At 43.2% G+C, this 24,542-nt stretch overlaps 1 non-coding gene and 1 pseudogene across 1 annotated transcript; one reads left to right on the top strand and one right to left on the bottom strand.

The window, feature by feature from the left end:
• Window positions 1–4,397: 4,397 nt before the first annotated feature.
• Window positions 4,398–4,471, bottom strand: LOC113201214 (small nucleolar RNA SNORD93). The gene has a single exon (XR_003303128.1). It is a non-coding gene; the product is annotated as a small nucleolar RNA SNORD93 (small nucleolar RNA).
• A 7,951-nt stretch (window positions 4,472–12,422) lies between these two features.
• LOC113201200 (coiled-coil-helix-coiled-coil-helix domain-containing protein 2 pseudogene) lies at window positions 12,423–12,855 on the top strand (annotated as a pseudogene).
• The last annotated feature ends 11,687 nt before the right edge of the window (window positions 12,856–24,542 follow it).

Raw genomic sequence — 24,542 nt, 5'->3', positions numbered from 1 at the left:
ACCCCCCTCATCCAGCTGGTTGGGGGGCACATAGGGAGGGGGCGCGGATTCCGAGGAGGACTGGATGGGGGGGGTAGGGGTGGGGGTGGACAGTCGGGTAGGTTCCAGGGTTCCTGGCCCAGAATCAACCTCTTTTGCCAGAAAAATGTTGGCCTCATGTGCCACATGTAAAAAAGGAGTTAGCCAATTAGGGGGGGTCCTTGAGTAAGTCCAGCCACACTAAGATATAAGGGATCCAATCTGGATGTCCCTCTCTTCTCAGGCAAAAAATCAGTTCTTTACTTGGAGGACTTTTGTCAAAGGTCCCCTCCCATGGCTACCCTACACCAAAGGTGGGCCACTCGGAGGAACAGAAAGCAACTAGTTTTCTTTTCTTTATCTCTACTCCCAAATTATGTCCTCTTTCCTTAACGTCTGTAAAATGGTCAGTCAGTACAGTCAAAGGAGTAGTCTGAGTTTGTCCCATGTCTAGGTGAAAAGAGAAAACAGCTACAACTATTCCACAAATCAAGGCTGTAACATAAAGAGACAGCAAATGCTTTGCGTAAACCATGAGCACCCTGAGGCCATTTCAAAGAGGATTTCAGAAGGCAGAGTAGGTCTTTCGCCACAGGACTCCCTGGAGGCTTATGACCTGCAAGAATTCTGTGGGGGATTAGTTCCCTTGCCAGGGTGTGGGGGTGGAGGCAGACAGGACTATAAAAACAAACACAGATAACACAGAATATGCAGTGGAGCCTGGAAGGCTAAACTGAAACTAAATGCGGAGATGGACAAAGGATCCCTCCTCTACAAAATACAGAGCCTTTAGTAAAGTGCAATCCACTCAGAACCCAGAAGGGGCTGGAGACGTCTCCCACAAACCCCCGTCGGTGGCCCTATAGTGTGTCCACCAGGACCTTTTGTTGACCAGAAAATACAGAACCAGAACCTGCTGGCAACTAAAGTACAGAAAATTACAGATGGGCAATGCCTTAACTTACCAACCAGGTTTTCATCACCTCTTGATTGAGGTATCTGGGTAGGCTTATAAGGGACCCCCAAAGGCCACCAGAGACCAAGATCTATGTTAGCAGCAAAGAGGCGTTTATTGTGAGCTAGCTGGGTCCTCTCCACACACAGCAACTGGTGAGCCCTCAGAAGGAGTTTGCAACAGTTTTTATACACTCTTTGGGGAAGGCAGGGACTTTACATACATCATAGCATCTCTTAGCAAATCATCACACATGGGGGAAAAATCAAACAACTCCTCTAAAACATGATTAGCATATCAAGTGGCGGGAAAGAATCTGGAAAGGATTATTGGTTAGTTCAAGGGGTTGACGAACTTAAAATGATTGGTTTAAACCGTGAGGGTGCTGCAAGGGGGCACAAAGGATAGTCTGGTGGTTTAATAGTCATGTTGGCATTTGTATATTGCTGCTTTAGCTATTTTAACATACAGGGCACACACTGTGCCAAGGAGGGAAAGTTGATCCTACAGAACTGATGCATGACTGCAGCTCCTTAGCCCATCTCACTGATGGTGAGATGAAAGCAAAGGACAGGAAGCTGATAATCAAAGAGAAGGAAATGGGTAGGTAGCACTCCCCATCCCTGGTTACTAACAACTTCCAGGGGAGGGGAAAGATCACATTTTCCAACCCAAGAAGTCAACCCCTAGATGGCTCTCTTTCTGCCCTTTTGGTCAAATAGGCAAGATAAGAGGAAGAGGAGACACAAGAAAGGAAATCTAAAATCTATAAAAAGGCCAACACAATCCACTCCCTCAGGAGTCTCTGTTCTATCCTTTAAATAAAACCTATTACCTTGGCATTTCTCAAGTGTTCAATCTATAACACTGGGGGAACGAGCCCCACTCTAATATTCAAGACTGGTTTCAATTCTAACTCTTTTAGGTATAGGGACATGGATGTGGTGGAGGTGGGGGGTACAGCAAAGAATGCATCAAACCTGGAACCCCAATGGGTTCTGGAAGACATACAAGATGACACAACTGAGCTCCATATCCTTAATCACCAGGGAAGGGCTCAACAGGCTCAGGGGGTAGAAGTTGGACCGATAGGGAAGAACAATGACTCAACTAAAGTTTGAACCCATCTTTCTTTCTAGAACCCATTTTTCTTTTTAGGGAAAAAGACTGATTTTTTTCCAAACTGCATTTTTTTTTTCCTTTTTGGTAGTACTGGGAATGAACCCTGGGGCACTCTACCCCTGAGTTACACTCCCCAGCCCTTTATGTTTTGAAATAGTCTCACTAAATTACCCAGGCTAGCTTTGAACCTGTGATCCTCCTTCTTCAGCCCCAACTCCCCAACCCCCCACTCCTGGGTCTCTGGGATTACAGATATGTGCTACACCTGGCTTCAGCCAGCCTTTCAGAGGAGCACACCAAGCAGTTCACAAACCTTCACATTCCAGAAGCATTCCTTGGAGTGAAAACAAGGTCAATATAGGAGGAATCAGGATTCAAGGAACCCAAAGTAGAATTAACAGCATTGGGGCACATGGTAAGAATCTTCACACCCCATTTTCTGCTACCTTGTTGTGACTATATGGATTTTCAAATTGGTGAAAGTGCCCTGGCATAGTTGAGATTCAAAGTGCAGCTGTTGAGCAGGTGGAGTAGTATATGCTGCTGCCTCAATCATCCATAAAAGTAAAGTTCATATCTTGGATGGGTGTGTCAATATCTTACATTTCTCTGATATTTATCATGTGTATGAGTCACTTATACCCTAAAAATGATCTTCATGCATTTTTGTTGCTCTTAATGTCTCAATAAAATCATGTTAAATGGTGATCCCAAACCACTCTCCCATAGATTGCTTTGGAAATGTTATTAAGAAAACAGAAAGGATGTTTTAAAAGTCTTGCTTATTTTAGTATGAATTTATATTCAGTAAAATTCATCCTGTTAAGTGTGATATTTAACAAACACATAATCATGCAATCACCACCATAATCAAGATGTTGAACAAGATGTAAAAATCACTTTGAAAATACCCTCCTAACCCTTTACAATCAACCCCTTCCTGTTCTTGGAATCAATTGATCCATTTTCTGTCAAGAGGGTCAGATCTAATCACCAAAATGATCGACAGTGAAAAAAAGATCGAAGCATACAAAACACACAAAGCCAAGTGTTTGAAAGTATTTTAAACTTTTCTTTAGTAAACCAACAATGAGGACAGTTTCAAATTTTGCTATGATATACAGATATTTTGCTCAGGTAAGAAGTAATCTTAGAATTTAATTCTAGTCCTACCATATTTATGCCTCTACTAATTGAGTATAACTTAAAAGCACATGATTATCTGGAATAGTAAGAATAATTTTATAATGACTTTTATAAATTAAAGCAGTCAACAATTTCTTAAGATAGTTGTAAAATAGCTAGTTAATTTAGAATTATTCTAACTGATCTTTTTTTTCTTTTTGGTACCATGGGTTGAACCCAGGAGTGCTTAACCACTGAGCCTCAACCCTAGCCCTTTTTAAATATTTATTTAGAGACAGGGCCTTACTAAGTTGCTGAGGCTGGCTTTGAACTTGTGATTCTCCTGCCTCAGCCTCCTGAGCTACTGGGATTACAGGTGTGTACCACCCCTCCTAGCTCTGATCTTAATGAACCAGCCTTGGTCATCTTTGTAGAGTATATGAACCAAGAATAAAGACAATCTTTAATGTTAATTCTGTGTCAAGTTTCAAACTAGCCTTGCTAACAGAAAATCTAAATGTGGAACTAAGTTCTACAGAAATTCTCTAAGAGTCCAACTCAGCTACAGGGCAGAGGTACAATTCCCAGATATGCTCATATATGTAATTAGGACTGTCTCAAAATTCACCTCTGTGACCACCAAGAAAGGGACAAAGACATCAAAATCTCTATTCCATACAGCCATATACCTTATTACTTGAACAGCTTTAGTGATTCTTTCATGCATCAGACCTGTAAAAGAAATACAGTAGATTATTAGGTCAGCAATTACTAATCAATAAAGTAATATAGTAGTAACTAAACTATGTTCTTTTGTGTGTGTGGTGCTTGGGATCAAACCCATGGCCTTGCAAAGCAAGCACTCTACCAATTGAGCTAAATCCCCAGAGCCCTTAAGACTATGTTTACAAAAACTGCAGAAATAAGAAACAGAATCCCCAATGTACCCATTGTTGACACAAACATTTTAGTGTACACACACACACACACACAAAAAAAAAAAAAAAAAAACAAACAAACAAAAAAAAAACCACAGAATTTTTGACTCAAAAAATTGTAACTCTCTTGGCTTGATGAAGCATTAATCCATTTACTAAAGGCTTTTGTCCTCTCTGTGTAAAGCAGAATTTTAAAAGGAATGGTGTGACTGCATTTACTAAATTCCTGCATACCAAATTGGCCTCAGGTAAATCCTTTAACCCATCAGAGCAGAAGCATATCCAATCAGGTTAGAGTTCTCATCCTTGGCCAAGAATTCTATTCCACTATGAACTCAAGCCAAATTGTTTCCATTTGGTCCATACCTTAAGTTCTTCAGGATCTTGAGCACCACTGAGCCTGGCAAAAAAGTAACAACAAGGTTAATATTAAGAATATCTGACTGAGTATGATGGCGCATACCTGTAATCCCAGTGGTTTGGGAGGCTGAGGCAGGAGGATGAGAGTTCAAAGCCAGCCTCAGCAAAAGTGAAAAACACTAAACAAGTCAGTGAGATTCTGTCTCTAAATAAAATACAAAATAGGGCTGGGGATGTGGCTCAGTGGTCAAGTGCTACTGAGTTCAATCCCAGGTGCAATTATAATAATAATAATAATCCAGCTTTGTTGTTTAAAGAGTGGCCTATATTGTGGCTATCTACTAGCTGTCTTTTATGACTAGATAAAATACAAAGCTATGGTCTCCAAATTCCTGACAATTCCAAAGACTTTAAGTTCCTTATACTCTGGGAATCAATTTCACTTTAGCAGTTGCCTTCTTTTCAACTTTATCTCTTTGTTACATTAGCACACAATAGTATCAGTTAAGAAAACAAACACTACTTGGATACAGTATTCTCCTAAAAAACTGAAACAAACTTTTCACAACAGATTTAAAATAAAAAGAAGCATGAAACTTGTTTACCGTGAGGCTGAGAACCCAGGGTTGAGAAGTTTCTAGTCCTGGGCACTTGCTCAATTTCTAAAATCCTTAAATAGACACTGGCTCAGGGCTGCTTCCTTGACATGCCAGGCTCTCAGCCTGCATCAAACTGATGTTTAACCTAGTTTGGTTCAACAGGAATCCTCAACACCTAAATCTATGGTAAAACAAAGAATACCCATTGGAGGTTCCTGTGTCACTGGGCTATTTGACAGAGGATTCAATCTATTCGTTGCTTGGGTCTAGATTTGTGGCTGAACAAAAGGTGCCTAGAACACAGGTTACATCACTGCCCTTCTTTCCTCTTTCAAACCAGTAAAATTGATGTCCCATTCAGCTTCCTCGTACTGAAAGGGTAGTAAGAGTCTCTCAGAGCTGAGGAACACATGTCAAACACAAGACTTATCTTATAAGACTTATTATAATGCCATAATGTGCTATCTTGCCACATACCCCAAACAACAGAGCCAGTCTATCATGAACTAGAACCTCCATAACTGAGCCAAAATAATTCCACTCTCTTTATAAATTAGTTGGTGTGTGTGTAATACTAATGAAAAGCTGACTAAAATGCAAAGCGATTATTCTAATTTTGCACCAGGCATACATGAGAGTGTCAGTTACTCTATATATATTTTTTTCATTACTTAGTGTTGTCAGTAGATTATTTTTAGCAGTACACACAAGTAGTTTCTCATTATTTAAAATATTCTCTGGAAAAGTTTACAAAATGCTGTTGATATTCCTTGAATTGCACTCATTAAATAAACACAATTAATTGAATATTAATACCTCAATAAAGATGTCATGCATTGAAAAACAAAAACAAACAAAAGACTACTAAGTGGTTCCTATGACAGACACAATGAGTCTTTCATTCACTTGTCTAAATTTAGATCTTTATAGTTTTTGACAAATTCAGAAAATATCCTTTTGTACAGCAGTTTAGCGCCCTAGAGTGCATTACATTTAGAATTGTCGGGATGCTTTAAAAAAACACACACAAGCCCCAAGGCTTGGAAATTCTTCCTTCAGACAAACTTTCTCAAGGGCAGCTTTGCATGCTTCTTACATCTTGGGGACAGAAGTTAGATGTCTAACCCCTTGTCCAAGCACATTCCCTCTCCACCCTCCGTAAGACCAAGCAAGACAGGCCTGGCCCCCAGCACATTTTGCAAGGGACCCTGTGCAGCGCACCAGCCTCTCCAGGTGGATCTAGGGAAGAAAATTATGGGATCCCTCAGGAAACCTCCCAGCTCTCTACTTGACTCACTGCAGTCATCGGCTACCGGAAGATTCACTCAAACCTTTTTAAAAATACAAACAACTCCGCAAAGTGGCAACTGGAAAGCATTTGTGGCGGGAAAGTGGCAATGTGGGCGAAATTACCTCTGCTTGTTGCTAGCACTGGAATTATACTGTTCTGCTCGGAAACTTAAAGCGCTTCAGACCTCAGATCTCACTGATTTTCTAAGTAGGCTATGTCGCGGTCCCCAACTACCAGGCAGGCGGGAGCCCCAGGGGCGCTTAAGAACCCGGAGGGGGTCCCTGGATCTGCTCCTCGGTCTGGATTAAGTCCAATTTTTGGACTTCTGCACCTACAGGGGCCCCGCCCTTGGCGCCGAGCTGAGGCCGAACCCCTGTCCTGGGCTCAGGAAAGGGCCACCCGCCGGCGAGACCCTCAGCCACGTGGCGGGCTCCCACGCTTGGCGGGTCGGTACACACTTACCGAGCAACGTGCTGCGACCGAAAAGAGAGGACGCCTGGGAGATCAACTTTAAAAGGGCCCTGGGCCGTTCGCATCCGCGCAGCAGCCAACCAAAAAGTTGCCAAAGCGCCCCTCCCGCCCTGGGACCCGCCTGGCCAGCGGGGCCCGAGGCCCTCGTGCGCCCCCTGCCGGCCACCGGGAGTGGAAACCCAAGTGGCCGGGAAGCGGCTCGGCCTCGTCCAGGTCTCCTGGGTCCCATCTCCAGGTCTCTCCGCCCAGGACCCCTGAGTCTGCAGAGTCTGCGAGTTCGGGGACATTTGCCCCCGACACTTCACTGGCTGGGACGTCCCCTTACCTCGTTGAAAGTTAGAGGAAGCTCTGGCACTCAATGTTGGTATCTCTGCCTACTCCTCCCCTCGTTCTTCTTAAAGTCTTCAGCCACACCCCATTTGGGCTTAAGACTCTTGCCTAATCCTGTAACAGAAGTTTGGCTTCCGTTAGAGGAACTATGAAATCAGGTGGGGGCAGGGTCTCTCTAGGCGAGGAGTGGGGCAAGTGAAGACTCCAAGTGCCTAGAAAACTCACAAACGGCTTATAATGATGACCAAGGTCTAACTATCTTGCCCCCACAGCACCTCTGTCTGTCCGGATTGGAGGAGCAGCCGTGTGTGTTTTGAATGCAGAAAATTAAACAGTTCCATTGTCTGGCTGCCTAGGTAACAGAATATGAGCGTCGTGGACTGAATTTTGTGCCTCCTCTCCAAAAAATATGTTGGAGTCCTAACCTCCAGCACCCGTGAGTTTGGAAATGTGAGTGTGATCTTATTTGGAAATGTCTTTGCAGATGCAATCAAGTCAAGATGAGGTCATTGGGGTGGACTCTTCTAATGCAACAGGGCTGGGTCCTTATAAAAAGAGAAAAATGCACGTGAAGACAAACATACAGGGGAATATGTGAGGACAGAGGCAAAGATCTGAGTGATGCTGCAGCAGACCAAGGAATGCCTCAGTATTGTCAGCCACCACTGGAAACTGGGAAGAGACAAGGAAGGATTCTCCCCAACAGATTTCAGAGGGAGCCTGGTCTGGGCTGACACCTTGCTTTTGGACTTAGAGCCACACAAATGAAGGTAACATATTTCTGTGCTTTCAAGTCACCAGGTACTTTTTTAAGACAGCCTAGGAAAACAACACAATGACTGGGAGTGGGAGGTATGGGGTATAAGAAAGGAGCCAGCTGTGTCTTCCAGGAGTTAAGATTGACATCTCCTATAAGCCCTGTTCAGGGGAACTTGTTTCCCATGTTTACCATGGAAGACACTTGCTGGCACTTAATAAGCTCTCCATAGATAACTGCTAAATTAGTGATTGTCTTCATGCCTTGCAATGCAGCAGGCAGTGGGAATATAAAGGTGAACACATATAGTCATGCTTTCCCCTGTATGTAGGGACTCTTTCTCTGGACATTTGTAAACCTGAGAGGGATGAATCTGCACAATCAAAGCTTCATGCCCACGTCACCCAAAAGGCTTACCTTTTATGCCAAAGCAGAAATTCACTGGAAGGAAAGCCAAGTGGAGAGGTTAGGAGTGGGAGGCAGGAGGTCAATGATAGCAGTCCTAGAAACCAAGTGTCCATCTCCTTCTTCAGAGTGGTCTGCAAGCCACCAAGGCACCACTGGACAGCATTCCTAACACCAACTACTCTTACATGTTCTTTTACCCTTACTCTGTCCCTGGAATTTTGAGATTTGAGGTTTTCTAAGGACTGCAGAACTTAAGATCATTTTGGGCAGAAGGATTGCCCAGGGCAATGAATATTTGAATGCCTTTTATGTGCCAGGTACTGTGGTTGGTGTTGGTACTGTAAAGTTTGGTGAGAAATTTCCCCTGCCCTGAAGTGAGGATTTACATGTTAGTAAAAGCTTGAGCACCGTGCCAAGGGAACAGGATCAGCCACTGAGCCCAGCCTGCAAAGGATGGGGGGAGGATTCCTGAAAGAGAGGGTTCCTAAGCTGAGTCTAGCATTTCATGCAGAAAGCTAGGAGTATATCACACTTAGGAGAACAAAGAATCAAAGCAGCCAAAAGTTAAAGAAAAATTTAGAATAGTAGAATAGAAAGGACTTTAATTATCCAGGATTTTCTCTGATGAAGTAGACTTAACCTTAGGGTGTTCTCCAAAAGCAGAGTTATCATGAGTGTATGTATAAAGTGAGCTCCATGAGAACTCTATTTCCTTCTATACTGAATCCCAAGAAGATAGAATAGTGCCCAAAATATATTTGAATAAAGGAGATAACTCCAGGGGAAAAACTGAATTTAACCCCAAATTAGTTAAATATTTATACCTAAGATTCTTTAGAGTTCAAAATGGGACTTTTGAACTCTAAAGTGTGCAGCCAACTGGGCACATTAACAAATGTCACCACCTTAAACTGTTGTGCTTTTTAGATAGTCCAAACTGAATGAAAATTAGTTTTCTTGTTAACTTTGCAATAACATAATCTTGCATTTTTAGTTGATTTAAAATTTTGGCCCTTGCTCATCTTATGGCAGGTGACCTCTACTGCCTCATCTTTCTCAAAGAAGAGCAAATCTATCCAAAAGCTGTAAGCTGTGAGGATCCCCCCACTTTTCCCTCACTTCTCAGGGCCAGTGTGAGGCAGGGGATATCCAGGGTCCACACTGGGATGGGACCAGATCAGCTCTGAAGACACAATCTGAACAGTAATAAAACTGACACTTCAGTTTCCATTCTGTTTTATGTCTGAGTTGGTACTGAATGTGGGAGGAGATGAAAACATTATTCTTCATTCTCCTCAAATCCTACAGTCACTTGACCCTTATCTCCATGAGGATCTGAGGCTTACATATTCTCAATGGACTAACATAGATTAGGGAATTTGCTTTCATGAATTAGTGAGCTCAGCCATCTACTCTTGTGTCTATGTTTAGTGCATATTTTAGTATGTTGTTGCAGTGTAGGGTCAGAATATAAAGCAACTGGAGACATTATTTATGGTGTAAGGGGTCCCTCCAGTTGGAGGTTAGCATTTTAATTGGAATCACTGGGCTAGTTGCCATGTGCAGGTCTCTCTGCCCAGCAGTTTGCATGTTCCAAGCAGCTGTAGGCTTGTTTTCAAGACAAGAAAGAATGTCTGCCCTCACTGAAGCATATTGCTTCATCTGCCTAAGTAAGCCCGTGTGGCTCATCTCAGCAGTTAGAGGATGTACAGGTGAGCACCCTGTAAGCCCTGGAAGATGAATACTCTTGTATCTGATCCCCACATGGGTACCAAATAGTGTTTTGTTTTTTAAATCCCCTCAAGTTTATTATTTACAAATTTATTTTCGCAATACTTCTAGGAAATGCATAAATAAAGTATAAAAAAGAACGAAGTTATGTATTTAATATATCAAATATATGACCTTTATTGATGAAGATGATCTGGTTTGTTGTTTTAGTCAGTTTTTTTCACTGCTGTGACTAAAAGATCCAACCAGAACAATTGTAAAAGAGAAAAGTTATTTGAGGGCACATAGTTTCGGAGGTCTCAATCATAGACAGCAGACTTGATTCTTTGGGGCTCAAGGTGCAGCTGAACATTTTGGTGAAAGAGCGTGGCAGAGGGAAGGAAGCAGCTCACAAGGTGATCAGAGAGAGATTCCACTTGCCAGATACAAATATATAACCCAAGCTGTGCCCCCCGTAAACCACTTCGTCCAACCACATACCTCTTCTGCCTCCAGTTACTACTCAGTTAATCCCTGATGGGATTAATTTGCTAATTAGGTTAAGGCTATAACCTAATAATTTCTTCTCCAAACCTTGCATTGTCTCACAGATGAGCTTTTGGGGGATACCACATCTAAACCATAACATTTTTGTAAAACAAATTTTAAAGAAATTTAACTCTATATCCTTCAGCAACTAATCCCTCTTTTCTTTCTTTGTCTTTATAGCAAAACTGCTCAAAAGATTTGTCTGTATTTGTTTTCATTTCCTCTCCTCCATTCTCTTCTGAACCCGACAATGGTGGACAGCCTCTGATGGCTGACAACAGTCCCCACATCCTGCTATTTATGTTCTCATATAATTTCCTCCCCTGGAGTGTTAGTCAACTTTTTGTCTCTGTGACCAAAATAACCGATGAGAGCCTTAGAGAAGGAAAAGTTTGTTGTGACTCCTGGTTCCAGAGGTTTAGTCCCTGGTCAGCTGACTCCATAGCTCTGGGCCTGAGATAAGGTGGAAGGACATGGGGAGGAAAGCAATTAGCTCATGTTACCAGGAAATAGAGGGAGCATGAGCAGCCAGGGGCAAGATATATATTCCCCAAGGGCACACCCCCTGTGACTGCTTCCTCCAGCCATGCTCCACCTGGAGGAAATAATCCATCGGATTATCAATCCATCAGATGGGTCACTCCACTACTGAAGTCATAGTTCTCATGATCATTTCACCTCCGTAAACCACTTCCTCCAACCACATACCTCCTCTGCCTCCAGTTACTACTCAGTTGTTCCCATCAGGGATTAATTCGCTAATTAGGTTAAGGCTATAACCCAATAATTTCTTCTCCAAACCTTGCATTATTTAACATGAGGTTTTTGGTGAACACCTTATATCCAAACTATAACCCTTGAAAATGTGGGCTGGACAGCAGAAGGGTTGAGATGACATATGAAAAGAAGCTAAGTATCATATATCATTAGAGAAATGAAAATTAAAATAACATACCACCATGCACTGATTGGAATAGTTCAACTACCAACCACTGACAACTCCAAATGTTGGTGAGGGAATGGAGTAACATGGGACTCTTGTTCATGGCTGGTGGGAAAGCAATTTGGAATATTTGTTTTTTTTTTTTTTTAAAAAATAAGAGAGAGAGAGAGAGAGAGAGAGAGAGAGAGAGAGAGAGAAAGAATTTTAATATTTTATTTCTTAGTTTTCGGCAGACACAACATCTTTGTTTGTATGTGGTGCTGAGGATGGAACCCAGGCCGCACGCATGCCAGAGGGGCACGCTATCGCTTGAGCCACATCCCCAGCCCCAATTTGGAATATTTGGAAGACAGTTTGGTAGTTTTTTTACAAAACTAATTTATTTTACCATAAAATCTAGCAGTAATGCTCCTTGGTATTTACCCAAGGGAGTTGAAAACTTATATTCACATGAAAACCTTAATCCATAATTGCCAAACTGAGGAACAATCAAGTTTTTCTTTAGTAGGTAAATGGATAAACTATGGCACATTTAGACCATAGAATGTTATTCAGAACCAAATAGAAATGAGCCATCAGGTCACACAAGGACATGCAGGAACCTTAAAGGCATATTACTAAGTGGAAGAACTCAATATAAAAAGGTTATAGGTTATATACTGTATGATTCCAACTATATGACATTTAGAAAAGGTAACACTGGAGACAGTAAGAAGATCGGTGGTTGCCAGGGGTTGGGGATGGGGGAGAGGAATGAATAGATGGGACAGGGAACTTTTTAGAATAGTGAGACTAGAAATAATGCATGATAGGCATTTCTAGACGCTGAGCCACCACATACTTAGAATGCCATATGGAAGCCAGAGCCACATTTCCCACATGGTCCCCTGGCTAGCAGGTCCCTCAGATGACAGCTGTACCCAAGCCAGCACCAGTGGCTCATCCCCACCACCTGCAGTTGGTTCATCTGCTGCTGCACCCTGGCAGCTGGGTCTGATGGTTCAGATGGCAACCCCTGCAGCTGGTGTGGCTGTGGGCTCTGTGGTGTGGCACACACTGGGCCATGACATCACTGGGGCTTCAGTGGAGGAAATAATGCTGACATCACTTACTGGGAGCCTCAGGGAACCCAGCCAGAACAGCAGCAGAAACCTGGTGGGCCTCGCTTTTAGGAGAGAAAACAATTTTTGGAGTGTACCCAGAACCGGGTGAGGTTAAGCTCTGTGAGGGTTTCAATGAGGAGTCGGCACAGTGCAGAAATGCAAATGGATTAGTCTAATCTAGAAGTTCAATTGAAGAAGTAGAAAATCAGCTCTGATGACCAAGTTCCATCAGCATAAAAATGTAATTGATAGTGAAAGTAGGAAATGTAAAACCATTAGTTAGACCTCTCTTGGGGCTGGGGATGTGGCTCAAGTGGTAGAGTGGTCGTCTGGCATGTCTGCGGCCCGGGTTCGATCCTCAGCACCACATACCAACAAAGATGTTGTGTCCGCCGATAACTAAAAAATAAATATTAAAAAATCTCTCTCTCTCTCTCTCTCAAAAAAAAAAAAAAAAGTTAGACTTCTCTTAATAGCTTCATTGTTTCTGAATGGCAATGCAAGAGTTCTCTAACTGTATTGAAGTTCACCAAGTTGATGCAGGATCTGGGGCTGGATCAATGTTTGTGCAGTCTCCTTAAACCATCTGTTTTGATGTTATTCTTTTGAGTTAATTAGAATAAAGTGATTTTCTCCCAAAAACAAAAACAAATTTTGCATTGTAAGTGTGGATACATATCATTATACATGTCAAAACCCATAGAACATAGAACACAGAGTGAACCCTAATATAAGCTGTGGCTCTGGTTTGTAATGATGTGTCAGTGTTCTGTTAGAAATATTGAGGTACCACAAGAAATCAGGCACGTGATCTAAAGTTACTCCTTAAGGCAAACTGTACTTCTGCAGTAGCGAATGCTACTGAACAAAGTCTGCAAGCAAGCACGCTTGGGCGAGCAGTATGCCTGTTCTTACCCCTAATGCAGTGCTGCTCCTTGCTCTGATAGGAGTAGTTTGGGATTACAATTTACATGATGGGCTAATTTTAAAATTAGGGCAGGCAGCTGGGCATGGTGGCTCAGGCCTGTAATCCTAGTGGCTCAGGAGGCTGAGGCAGGAGGATCACGTGTTCAAAACCAGCCTCAGCAACTTATTAAGGCCCTAAGCAACTCAGCAAGACCCTGTCTCTAAATAAAATACAGGGCTGGAGGTGTGACTCAACTGTTAAGTGTCTCTGGGTTCAATTCTCGGTACCAAAAACAAACAAACAAACAAAAAACTGAGGCAGACAAAAGAAAGAGCTATAGTTAAAATGGCTACAATTGTATTTTACATCCCAATTTCACATTTAAGGCTAAAGACTATATTCTGAAAATGGACCACTGGAGTTTCTGTTTCTCACCAACTATAACGAATGCACCGCTCTAGTGCGGGATATTGCTGCTGGTGTGTGGAGGGAGAGGGGGTGGTGAGAACTCCCCTATTTTCTGCTCAATTTTGCTGTGAATCTAAAAAAGCTCTAAAAAAAAAAAAAGTCTTAAGAAAGAGTGATGTGATGTCACTCCCTGGAATAGGTTAAAGAACGCAGCTTCCATTTCAGCCACCTTCCATCCTGTGCGCATTGTGTCCCGTTCCATGTTCTGTAGGAAGCAAGCGGCTGTGCTATGAGCTGCCCTGGGACAGGCCCACTTGGTAAGAAATAGAAGTCTCAGGCCAAGGGCCAACAGCCATCTGAGCCCCCACCGGGAGCCATGTGAGCGACTTGGAAGGGGATCCTCCTCCATCAAGCCCTGAGGTGACTCCAGTCCTCGAGGGCACCTTGACTGGGTCTACCAGTGACACCCAGAGCCAGTGACACTGAGCTGAGCTGCAGCCAGATTCCAGGCCCACAAGAGCTGTGAGGTAATAAGTGTTCATTGCTTTATGCTGCTAAATATGGGGTAAGTTGTCATGCAGCAATAGATAACAGTGCACCCGGTTGTCCTCCTGGAGAGAGTTCAAGGTCAGCAGGGATTCCAGTCTTTGCCTTTGTTGGCCCTCTCAGCCCTTTGATCACCTTCTCCTTGAAATACTTCTCTTTGAGGGCTCTTGCTTCATTCCCACTTTCTCGGTTTTTCTCCAATCTTGTCTGCTTGAATTCGTACTCCTTGTATCTAGAGCCTAACTTTACCAAGTTGTGTTCTCCAGGGCTCAGCCCTCGCATCTCAAGTCTTCTTGAGCGACTCTTATCTAGGTAATGACTGCACCCAGTCATCCAATTTCAAATGCCATTTTGACCTGATGACTTTTACATGTTTTTCTAAGTCTAGACTGTTACATGACTGTTACGTGACTTGCAGACTCATATACCCAACAGTTCACTCAGCTTTTGCACTTAGATTTGTTTCTGAGAGGCATCTCATATTTAGCTTAGGTAAAAGGAAACTCTTGATTCCTCCCCCACTTAAAAATTGATCTTTCCACCAATGCAGTTTCATTCTTCTGTCATCTCACGGCAGGACCTAGAAGGCATCCCAGACTCTCCTCCTTCTCTTGCATCAACAGCAGATCCTATCAGTTCTGCCTCTAAATTCCACATCTGACCACTTCCTAACTTTGGCAAGGCTCTAGTCTCTGTCCTGACAATTTTAACTTTGCTTCCTTATTTGCACCTAAACTACAGCTTGCTTGCTTGCTTTATTTCTTCTTTCTTTCTTTCTTTCTTTCTTTCTTTCTTTCTTTCTTTCTTTCTTTCTTTCTTTCATCTATCATCTATTCTTTCGATGTCAGGAATCAAACCCAGGACCTTGGGCATGCTAAAAAAGTGCCTCATGCATGAGCTGAGCTATACCCCCAGTGCCAGAGTAAGCTATTCAGAACGTGAATAAGATCATCTTCTCTGCTCAGTTCTTGAGTAACCTCTCATTTTTTTTTTTTCAATGTAAAGCTAAAGCCCTGGGAGGGGATATAGCTCAGTGGTGAAGCATCTGCCTAGGTCTTGGGTTCAAGTCCAGCATTGAAAAACAAACAAAAAAACCACAGTCCTTTCTGTGGTTTATATGGCTATATGTGGTTTGTCCTTCTTTTCCTCTCTGTCCTGCCTACTGACATTCTCTTCCTTGCTCATTTATTTCTGCTACACTGGCCTCTTTTCTATCCCGCAAACATTGGGCCTTAACACTTGCTGTTCCTGTGCCTTCAATGCTCTTCCCTCAAGCTTCATTTTGACTCACACTGCCTCTTCCTTCAGATCTCCATTCATAAGTCACCTATTATGGCTGAATTGTGTTTGCTCAAATTCATATGTTGAAGTCCTAACCCTCAGTGTAATGATATTTGGAGATAGGCCCTTTAGGAGGTGGGTTAAGGCTATGATAATGGGGCCCTTAGCACCAATGTCTTTATAATAATGAGAGACTCCAAAGACCTTTCTCTCTCCCCATACATTGTGCAGAGGGAAGTTCAGGTGAGGCCCAGGAAGGAGGAGGCAGCTACAAGTTAGGAAAACAGGCCTCACCAGAAACTAACTGGTGCCTTGATCTTCTTGGTCTTTGAGCCTCCAGAACCATGGAAAATAAATTTCTATTTTTTAAGACACCTAATCTGTGGCATTGTATTGTAGTAGCACAAGCAGACTGATGCACAGCAGAAGGGAGGTCTTATGTGAAGGTTTAGTGTCATCTGCCAGCGCCTCTCATCTCTCCTGCATGCTTAGCCCCCTTAATCTGTTTCTTGCTTTGAATCATCACTTTAACCATCTTTTCTTCCTCTAACCTGAAGAACATCAGCACCACGAGGCAGAAACTTGAACCCACAGCAACCAGACTGTATTTGACGTGGCTTAGGCCCTCACTTCATGATTGTTAAGTGCTTATGATTGAATTGGGGCAAAAACTCCACTGTGCTAACATTGCTTCAAACTCTGCAAACTACTGGTGCTCAAAAAGAAGAAAACACTGTCAAAAACTGAGCTGTAATCACAGTGGTTCCCTAATTTATGTAGTCTCATCTATATTATTCTTAGAATCAATTAGGGATTTCATTTGAAATAGAATTAGGTAATAGAAATCTGATGACAGGGGCTTAACCAAATAGCAATTTTATTTTCCTCTCTTAATATTTCAAAGGAACCTAGTGTCTTTCTCTCGTTCTGATCAGCCATCCCTAAAATATAGCTTCTGTTTTTTTCTAATTGACTCCTCATAGTCACAAGATGGCTGCTGCACATCCAGCATCTCATCTGCATTCCAAGCCAATAGGTTGAAATGGCAAAATTAAATGACAACCGAGTTAGCCCTTTTAAAAATTGCTTTCTCAGAAGCCTTGTCTGGTGATTTTACTTACATCTCATTGGTCAGAACTATGTCACATTCCACCTCTACTTGCAGGTAATTCCGAGAAATGCCTTTTTATAAATGCTAGGTACACAACTATCCCTCTCCTGAGGCTATACCCAAAGGACTTAAAACCAGCATACTACAGAGACCCAGCCACATCAATGTTTATAGCAGCACAATTCACAATAGCTAAACTGTGGAACCAACCTAGATGCTCTTCAGTAGATGAATGGATTTAAAAAATGTGCATGTAGACACAATGGAATATTACTCAGCAAAAAAAAAAGAGAGAGAGAGAATAAAATCATGGCATTTGCAAGTAAATGGATGGAGATGGAGAAGATAATGATAAGTGAAGTTAGCCAATCCCCCCAAAACAAATGCTGAATGTTCTCTCTGATATAAGGAGGCTAATTCCTATGGGGTAGGGAGGGGAAGCACTGGAGGAATAGATGAACTCTAGATAGGGCAGAGGGGTGGGCAGGGAGGGGAGGGTGCAGGGAGTTAGAAATGATGGTGGAATGAGATGGACATCATTATCCAAAGTACATGTATGAAGATACGAATTGGTGTGAATGTACTCTGTATGCAACCAGAGATATGGACAATTGTGCTCTATATGTGTAGTAAGAATTGTAATGCATTCCACTGTATTATGTAAATAAAAAAATGCTGGGTACACTACTATGCTGAATTAAAATGGGGATTTTTATTTATGTTTTGAATCTGGAAAGTCCTCCAAAGTCTCGTGCATTGAAGGCTTGGTCCTCAGCACAGCAATGTTCAAAAGTGAGGCTTTTAGGTAACAATTGAATTACAAGGACTAACTTCACCAGTGGATTAATCCATTTAATGTATTAATGATCTCAATGGACTACTGGGAGGAGGTAGAAATGATAGGTAGTGGGACATGATTGCAGGAAGTAGGTTACTGGGGGTGTGCCCCAGGGGGCTATATCTTGTCCCTGGCTCCTTCCTTGCTGTCTGTCTCCCTCTGCTTTCTGATTGCTGTGAACTGAGCAGCTCCCTGCATTATGTCCTTCTGTGATTTTCTGCCTCACCTCAGACCCAAAGCAACTAAGCCAGCTGACCATGGACTGAAACCTCTAAAACCAAAATAAACATTTCTTCTTTCAGGAATTGAATCCAGGGGTGCTTAACAACTGAGCCACATCCCCAGCCCTTTTTATATTTTAGAGACAGGGTCTAGCTAAGTTGCTGAGGCTGGCTTTGAGCTTGCGGATCCTCCTGCTTCAGCCCACTGGGATTATAGGTGTGCACCACTGCACCTGGCTCTTCCAAATTGTTTGTGTCAAGTATTTGGGTCACAGCAGTGAAAGCCCCTGATGAATACAGAGGTGTTTGGTAGAAAAGAAGTGATGGAATAATGAGAATTGGCCAAGTGTCCAACCATGTGGCCCCCTCCCTGTGTACAAGAAAAGCAACTTCCCACTTCTCAGTTCCTGAAAGAAGGTAACCCAACACCATGTTCCATGTTTGTACTTTAATCTAGAAAAAGGTCCAGGTAGGGAGCATAGCACGTACAGAATTCCATGTTCAGTGCCCGTGAGAAAGAGCTTCCTAGGGCTGGATCCCGGGGGAGTGGGGGGGTGGATGGAGACTAATTGTCATATCAGTGTGTGATTGTTCAACTCAACATTGTCAGGTTTACATTTCAAGAGGGTAGGGATTGTGGCTGCTTAATTTCCGTATATAAAAACCCAATCTGCCAGAACAGGCAGTTGCTAATAAGTGCCCTTCACAGAAATGACAGATGATGTGAAACCACTTGATTGCATTGTCCTTTCTGATTAATGCATATTTATGACCCACATTTGGAAGCCTGGAAATAGCTGCCAGGCCTATCCAAATTTGTGCTGGGTAATTGAATGCAGCAATGTCACAAATGGCTTCTCCTAAATCATGCTTTTAGCTTTAAAAAAATTATAATGAAAAAAATGAATAATGATTTTGTTCCTCCCTGAGAAGCACATAAAGTATATTTAGTTTCTACCCCTGCCGTGCTTAAGCCCCCAGGCCAGCGTGACTCTCTGTCTTAGAGAAAGGCACAAGGCCTACCTGGCTCCCGTTTGCTACATGCTGTGTCCTTTCCTGGCCACATGGAGTTTGAAAGTTAGGGCAGCAGATCATGAACGTAGGTGTGGAGAACACAGTCACTCTGCATTTTCCTGTTGTCTACTTGTCCCCCTTTACAGGGCAGCATGCTGTCAGAGAAGGTCACTGGATGCCTGGGAGGCCTTGTATTTTAGTCCAGTTGAGTAAATTTCTTCAGAGTCAATGTTTTAAACAGGATTTTGAGGTAAATGTGGAGTCTATTTTTGTCAAAGGCTCAGTCCTTTGGGTTTCTGCTTGTCCTCCTCTTGTCCTCTCCAGAGGCATCGGCTGTGTGTGTGGGAGGAAGGGACCCACAGCTGGGGAGGGGCAGTGGTCGATACATTCTCTGCCTGCACAGTGGCCTCTGCTGTGGTACGAGCTGCCCTTAGGACAAGGACTGCTGAGAAGCCACTGTTCCCAGCCCTAGGTCTTTTCTGGAGTTGGCTGATGAGTCCTGGGGCCTGCTCACACATGGTCACACACATGCTCTTGGTTTGAGCAGATTTTGCATATCTACCCTGGATGACTCCAGGGTGACCTACAGTGGCCACTCTATCTTAAAATCTCCTTTCCTCCACTGCTTTCTATTTATTACCCCACTTCTTTATTGCACAACTATCTATCCATCTCCCCCCTCAGATGGCTTCCTCCAAAAAACCTAAACAGATGAACGGATAAAGAGAATGTGGTACATATACACAATGGAATATTACTCAGCCTGAAGAAGAATGAAATTATAGCATTTGTAGGTAAATGGATGGAACTAGAAAATATCACACAAATCGAAATATGCCAATCCCCCCAAATGTTTTCTCTTATAAGTGGATGCTGATCCATAGTTTGGGGGGAAGGATAAAGGAACTTTGGATTGTGCAGAGGGAAGTGAGGAGAGGGGTGGGGTGATGGGGATGGGGATGGGAAGAATGAGGGATGAGACAGACATTATTACCCTATGTACACTCATGATTAAACTATTCGTGTGACTCAGCATCATGTACAACTAGAGGAATGAGAAGTTATGCTCCGTATGAGTACAATGTGTCAAAATGCATTCTATTGTCATGTATAACTAATTAGAACAAATAAAAAAAGAAGTTCAAGTCCATTGTGCCATAATTCACTTCAGTCTCTATCCTCTAGGGAGGTACGTAGTTGTATCCTTAGGTGTCTCTTGTCTCCCTCTTTCTAATTTCCATCTTCATCTCAGCACCCACACCCATCCTCATAACCATGACCATACCTGCACCTACACTTACCTACATCAATTAAATGCTCAGATTCCCAAATTCAATTTCCTTCCTTCAAATCTCTGCTCTTCTCTATTAGCTGTGCAAACTTGAGCAAGTTAATTAGCCTGCCTGTGCCTCTGTTTCCTTGTTTGTAAAATTGGGATAATAATAGTACCTACTGGATAAATTAGGATAAAGTGAAGTCATACAGAGAAAGCATTGAGAAGAGGAACTGGCACATGGAAAACACCATGTAAATATTTGCTGTTATTATTATTATTGGCTGTTTTCCCTACTGGAAAATAAAATCCACATTATGCTGCATCTCCTGGTGCTTAAACAATGCCTGACACATAGCTGGCCTTAAATGGCTGTTGTATGAATGAATAAATGAATGTATTGAGGGAAAAATAAGAGGGAAGAATCTGATCTATTTTAAAAAAGATTCTCACCTTTCACACTGCCTCTGGTAAAGGTCTAGGTCCTTCTCAGGGTAACTTACACCTGTTTGGGGCTTTCCTATTATCTAGGGAGGTGAGAACCAGGTCTTACTTCAGGGGTTTTTTCTAACCCAATTTACCCTACCTCTGGGTCCCCAAGCCTGTTGGGTGACCTGGTTCTGGGAAAGTCTCAGCTTTCACCTCTAAGGGGTTCCTGCTCTTTCCTCACAGAATCTTGGATACTTCCCAACATTGAGGAGAACCCTAAAGTTCCCAGCTCTGAGAACCTAGCATGTGGGCAGTGGATGAGTGTTATTGTTTGGTTGTAAGGTGTCCCCCAAAAGCTCACGTGTGAGACAACACAAGAAGGTTCCGAGGAGAAATGATTGGGTTGTGAGAGTCTTAATACAATCAGTGATTTAATCCCCTGATAGGGATCAAATGAGTGGTAACTGAAGTGGTGGGGGTGTGGCCGACGGAGGTGGGAATTGGGGCGTGGCTTTGGGGTATATATCTGTAACTGGAGTGTGGAGACTCTCTCTGCTTTCTGATCCCCTTGATGTGAGCTGCTTCCCTCCACCATTCTATTCTGCCATGATGTTCAGCTTCACCTCCAGCCCGGAGGAATGGAGCCAGCCTTCTATGGACTAAGACCTCTGAAACTGTGAGCCCTCAAATAAACTTTTCCTCCCCTACAGTTGTTCTGGTTGGGTCCTTTTAGTCACAGCAGTGAAAAGCTGACTAAAACAGTGGGGACATCTCCAGTGGGGAGGGAGGGAGCAGTCAAGTTCAGCTCGTGTGGGTGTGTGACTCTGAGTGGCTCTCCCTGCCCGGAGGCAGCCATTTTTCCCACCTGACTTCCTCCTGCTTACTGCCGTGGTCTTCTTCCAGTTGCTGGCCTTACCTCTGCAGTCAAGGGTGACCTGTCCTGATGGAACTAGCTCTCCCCTCTCTCCCTACTATTGTGGCACTCACTGCTCTCCTCCCCTGCCACCCTAGCTGCTGTCCTTCTACCTGGAGGCTTTCATTCTAAATCATTTCCCCCAACACATCCTGGGCGACCCTATAGACAGTGCTCATGGAAATGAGCCTCCCTCTTTGATAAGAAGCTTTGATTCATTTTTTTCCCCCTCACCTTTCAGTCTGACTTTTTGGTTTTTGTTTTTCAGTACTGGGGATTGAACCCAGGAGCCCTCTACTACTGAACTATGTCCCCAGCCCCATTTTATTTACTTTGTTTTCATTTATTCAATTTTGAAATGAGAGTCTCATCAAGTTGCTGAGACTGACCTTGAATTTGCTCTTCTCCTGCCTCAGCGTGGTGAGTGGCTGGGATAACAGGCATGCAAGGTCACCCCGGCACCTTTCAGTCTTTCTCCTCCTGACTTTTCTCTCTCTGCCTCAACACAGGGTTGGACTCCAGATGGCTTGTTTGTGTTGTTTAATTTTAATCTAGAGGGTTGTAATAAGCCCCCGGGACAAAGAGGTGAGCTCCATAGGTAGCAGCAGAGCATATGAGTACTGTCTGGTCTCACTCAAGTAAGGAATTAGGGCTCCATCCCTTGGGGTGTTAAGGTCCTGAGTCTGGTCAGTGAGTGGCCAGGTAACCTAAGATGGGTTCACAATAACAGTTTAGAAGGACTCAAAGTCTTGGAGCACAGGTGAGTTTCCTTCTGCTAGAAAAGGCAGAAGCATCATGCAAGTCCCCCCACCACCACCACCACCCCAGCAAAGGAGCAACTAAAGCATCTCTTTCACCTGCATGTTCCCAATAGTCAGGCTGCCCTGCCGATGCTGGCTTTGGCCAGAGATGGGGAGAGTCCCTCTTCCCCTGATGGACCTTTACATTATTAATTAATTTGTTTTTTTATAAGACAGTAAGAGAGGGATTCTCTCTAGGAGAAAGGTATATAAAAATGTCTCTAATTTGAAAAACATTTTTCTCTTCTGAGGAAGAATGCATGCTTACTACGACATAATATTCCTGTTAGAAGAAGACAGAGTGTTGACTACTTAATAAAACATTGACTACCATGGCTTCTTAGTCCTCTGCTAGAGAGGTGATTTTTGTTTCCGAAATCTGAATGGGGGAACCTCTGCTGTCAATCTGCCCCAGTCTCAGTGGGGGTGGACCGAGCACCCCTCAGAGTGAAACCTGGCCATTGCTTCCCAAGGGATGAAAGGACCCAACCTGCTCTTTTAAAAACAAAACTACCATCTGCAATAATATCTCCAAGTTCAAGTTTTCTTTCATCCTTTAGAGATCCTGAAAAGGGAATTTCTACTTTCCATAGAAATGTTTCCCTGTAGTGCGTATGTGGCACTTTTTAGAATAGAGAGCGATGCATAAGTAGTATTGCAGACCGTGGTATGTTTGTTCTTTACTCTTTTGATTTTTTTGTTAGAGAGAGGAAATCAGACAGGAACTCTGGTGGCAGTGTGTCCCTTGACCCTTGTTGTATGTGTAGGAAGGTGAGTAGAATCAGGGAAATGCGGTAGTGATGGGGGAAGGAGCTCTTAGTTTAGACAGGATGGTCAGGGGATGCTTCTCTGATATTTATGAAGAGACCTGAAGGAAATGAGGGAATGAGCCATGGGAAGAACATTCCAGGCAGAGGGAACATAAATGCAAACTCTGAGGAGGAATGTGTCACATTGGGGGGTCACCAGGGAGGTACCAATGTGGTGATCTCTTGATACGATCCCCCCTAGGTTGAATGCCCCTGAACAGGCCCTGTTATGTCCAGATCAGGGTTCCTGGCCTCCATCTCTGACCTTTCCCCCACCCCTAACCCTCCCCAATGGCAATGATCCTGGGGTCAGGGGCCTAGCAAACCTGTTCCTCTGCTTTTCTCTCCAAGACTCAACTGCTTTGGTGTTAGCTCAGGACCCTGTTCTCCTCCTCCTTCCCAGGCCTGATATTTTAATTCACAAAACCACCTGTAATTTATTTTTTTATAGCTGAAATTGACTTTTTCCATTTTAGTCATAGCAATTCTGCTTTTCTTTGAGGCAAAGCAGATGCCTTGCTGTAGTCCCATACAAGGCAAGGTGGGGACAGAAAGAAACATAGCTTACTACTTTGGCTATTTGCCACCACTCCTTCCCCAGTCCCTGGAGCTCTGGTTTGTATACTTCCAGTTCCACAAAATTGTCTTCTGGAATTATGACCTGTGACTTTTCAATTTCCAAAAGCAATGACTGTTTCCAAGTCCTCATCTTAAAGGACTTACCTGCAGAATCAGGTACCATGGACCACATAATGCTTCCAGAAACTACCTACCTTACTCCACTAACTACTTGCTAACTCAATGTGCATATAATGATGGCCCACTATGAGTCACTGATGCAAATTCTGGGTGTTGAGATTAAACACACACACACACACACACACACACACACATACACACACACACCACACACACTTTTTTTCTGGAGGGAACCATATTCCAATAGGAGCTGAGCAGGCAGGGGTGCTGAGGAGGGCACCTAACCTGGCTGGTGATGGGTCAGGGAGGCTTTAGCATGCTGTGACTAATTTTGCTTAGCCTGGTTCTTCCCTTCTTGTGCTTTCTGTTCGCCTTGATGGCTCAGTCTTCTTGTCCTGCCTCTTGACTGGACATTTCATATGTTTCCTCTGGCATGTTTCTCTTCTGCATTTTCTCCCTTGAAGGTCTTGTCCTTTTCTTTTCTCCCACTTTTTTATTGGTGGGCCTTGGAGTTGTACATGACAATGGGATTTGTTGTTACATATTTGTACCTTCACACAATATAGCAATAAAATGCAGTCCCATATATAAATCACTTCCTCGAATCTCCCTCC

This window comes from Urocitellus parryii, chromosome 3, assembly GCF_045843805.1.
Source record: "Urocitellus parryii isolate mUroPar1 chromosome 3, mUroPar1.hap1, whole genome shotgun sequence".
NCBI classification, from domain to species: Eukaryota; Metazoa; Chordata; class Mammalia; order Rodentia; family Sciuridae; genus Urocitellus; species Urocitellus parryii.
Note: the sequence above shows the minus strand (reverse complement) of the source record. Positions and strands in the feature narration are given on the sequence as shown.